A 3,844-nucleotide genomic window follows, 5' to 3' on the forward strand; every position below is an offset into this window, starting at 1 on the left:
TATAAAGTATTGTATATTGATGCATATTACTTAAAATTCAAGATTACAAGTAAATTATGCATAACTACAATTTATTAAAGCTCAATGTTTGAATTCGTATAACTAACTGCGGATAAACATAATCAAATAGAAGATAAACATCTTATTTTAAAATTAAAAAATCCAAAATATAATTAGAATAATTATCAAGTTCTAACAAAATAAATAATTATTATCTTTATAAGAAAATTATATTATTAAAACAAATATAAATTACTTTGTTATTGTAACTAAATTAAATTATAAAAATTTGAATTAAAAAATTACATTAAAAAATGAGGAATTTTAAATAGTTAATTTGACTAATATCGATATATTTTTGTCAAATTTTTATGATATCTTCAAACTTATATTTTATTCAAAAATAAAAACATCATCGTTTTCTCAAAATCACATAAAACCATATCGACTGAGATAAAGAAAAAAATGAAATATTAAAATCAAGATGTATCTCGCTGCATTGCACGATTCTAGTACCTACAAAATATTTGGGTTAAAATCTTCCGATGAAGTTCAAGACTGATGGACACCAACCACCCTCACCACCGTCAAATACCATCGTTCTCAAAACAGTATACTCAAGAACAAAACAAGAACATATAGGTCTGGTCTAGGTTCGTTAAGGACAATGATGTGTGTGGGGCTGGGATTCTGATCAACATCATCTTTATGAATATGTTACTAGTTATTTTTAATTAGCTGAATCAATTATTGAGAAAACAAAAACAAAAGAGAGATGGGCCCCACATAATAATATTCAAATGATACTATTTGAATAGATTGAAAAACGTGTAATGGGTTGTTTGTCAATTTTTTGGTTAAGTGCTTACTGTAGTAAGAGTTCTGACTGTGGTCAAAGGTTTGATTAGATTAAGTGTAGATTGGATTTTTTTTTTATTTACCAAACATTTTGTATTAAGTGCTGATTGAGTATAAAAGATCAATTATATCTCTCTTTCTGGAGTAAGTATTGATTGAAAATTATTGTTTAACATGTGTATTGTATTAAGTGCTAACATAAAATTTTATTTATCAAATTTTTTAAATATAATTTCAATTTTTTTTTTGCTTACGAAAATATATTGATACTCAATATATTAACATATTACATATTTTCATTATTTAGAACAAAAAGTCAAATTTTCTAAAAGCAAAACCACCACTAAAATAAGAACTAACAAAGGAAACAACAACAAACCATCAACAACGAACAAAAAGTCATTACAAGTCTTTAACATAATTGTTTGCGTACAAATAGTTCGCTTACATATATTAATTTCAAGCATTCAACATTAATTGATTTGCAACCTGGTCATGCAAATCAGTCATATATTCATTGCCTTGGGGACCCCATTGTGTTTCTTCAACATCTTCCTCGATGCATTCTACCTCGATTCCTTCGTCTTGTTCTTCGATGGTAAACATGTTGTTTTTATCATACTCCATAAACAGTCGATCTTGAATATTGTATTTCCTTATAAAATTGTGAATTGCAAAACAAGCAATCACTACATCTTTTTGTATTGGGAAAGGGTAAGAAGTCATTTGTATTAAAATTGGAAATTTTGCTTTCAAGACCCCGTATGCACAATCGATGACATTTCTAAGTTGTGCATGAGCATAATTGAATCGTTCTTCCTTAGTCAAGGCACATCGGCCTCAAAAATCTGTTAACCAATACCTTGTATTGCGATAGGGGGTCATAAATCTACGAGTATTGGTATATGCGGCATCACAAAGATAGTATTTACCTGCAACCACAAAATACAATTTAAAAGTATAAACATAACGAGGTTTAAATGTTAAGAAAAAAATGAAACATACTTGGTGGAGGAAACGAAAATCCTGAAGTTTGGTTAAATGCAACTTCTGTCAGAACTCGAGAATCATGTGCAATGTCTTCTCATCCAGCCAAACAAATGTGAATATCATATTAAAATCACAAACCGCTAAAACATTTTGATAGCATTCACCTCTTCCTCTTCCTCTATACCTAGCTTGTTGAGTTGTTGACTAATGGGCACAACTGCATGTACCAAAGTTCCATCTAGCGCACCTATAGCCCCTTTTTTATGAAACAGAAAACATTATAAAGTATTTGTATATGTTAATAATATTCAGTATACCAAGACAAAACATACCGGAAAAAACATATCGGAAATGTTTCTTTGAGTCGATTATCGCTCCTACATGTTTGTTGTTCCATCAAAGGATGTTGGCCCTACGACTTCTCTCGCAAATTCCATCATTCCTTTTAGTATTTCATGAAAACATTTATTAATGGTTCGCGTAGAGTGTTGAAATCTCCGTTTAACCATTCTAAAGCGTTCATTGTCACCAATTATTGTCAAAAATATGGACATTTTCTCTTCGACGCTCATATACCTACTTGAGTGCACCCAATTTTTTTCTTTAAAATAATTGCATAATAATATGTATGCATCACGTGACAAACGCATCAATTCATGATATTGCATATTTGATCCACTTAACAATTCTTGTGTATACGCATGTCCGCTCAATGCTGAAGTGTTGTCTCTTATCCTTTCTATTCTTGACGAATATTTTTTTTTCAAATACAAATAAACAACCACCACAATCAAAATTAACTTGTTCCTATCCATAACCTTGGAATACAAAACACATATAACATTAACCTTCAAGAGTCCATACAAAGACCAAAACATCTTCCAAAATTCGAATGAAAAGGACAACATCATCTTTAAAGATAACATTGATCATAACATTCATCGATAAAAGTTATCTAAAAGCCAACAAACATCTTCCAAAGTTCAAACAATGACAAACATCTAATGCGCATATAAACCATTTAAAGCTTCAAAAGAGCGCATCAAAATATCTAATGTTCATACAAACCATCTAAGGTTTTAAAAGAGTGCATCAAAAAGTTTAATACGCATATAAACCATCTAATGTTTCAAAAGAGCGCATAAAAATATCTTATTCTAATGTCTAGACAAACGTCGCAATAATTATATAAGCCCAAGTTGATGTCCCGTGAACTTAACCCAACCCTCACTTTTATCCTCCTTTAAACACAACCAAATCTTCTTATAGTCAGGGTCTAGACTAAAAAGATGAAGTGTTGTCTCATACAACGGGCTTCCCCACCCAAATTTCTCCAGTTTTTCAATGCAAGCACCCACCTCAGATTCCATAGGTTGTTTGTCCAAAACATTTCGCATAGAAGTGACAACCTTAGACACTTCCTCGTCACTTACTGAACTGCTTGGTTGAACACTTTTTCGTTTTTTCTTTGAGATTGAGAACATGAATAAGACTCTTGTACCGAAGGCAATGTTGAAATTTGTTGTTCTTTTGTTTCTTGTATTTGAGAAGCAACACGTGTAGACAATGTTTTTTGAACTTTGTTGTTCTTGTATTTGGGGAGCAATGCATGTAGGATTAGAAACAAAAGAGATCGGCCCCCAACTTCCAACGCCCGTGGAAGCAACTCCGTCAAAAAGTTGAACACAAAGATCTGGAAATGGTAGTGGTGCAATCCTCAACTTTTCAACATATTTATTGGACTGTTTACAAAAAGGTTATGTGCAAATAAATAAAAAGAACAACTTAAAAAAAGAAAAAATAGAAAAATAAAGAATATGACATTTGTAACACCCCTAAAATTCATAATCCGAATCGCTGGGAGCCCAGAGCAAAAATAAAATTTATCCAACAAAAGGAATAATATGGCGGTTACAATCCGGCTAATCGAGAAGATAAATAACAACCTATTAATCTAGAACATTCCAAATCTAGATTAAAGACGGGGGTTTCTATC

This window comes from Cynara cardunculus, assembly GCF_001531365.2.
Source record: "Cynara cardunculus var. scolymus isolate 2C chromosome LG 1, CcrdV1, whole genome shotgun sequence".
In the NCBI taxonomy this organism is placed as follows: Eukaryota; Viridiplantae; Streptophyta; class Magnoliopsida; order Asterales; family Asteraceae; genus Cynara; species Cynara cardunculus.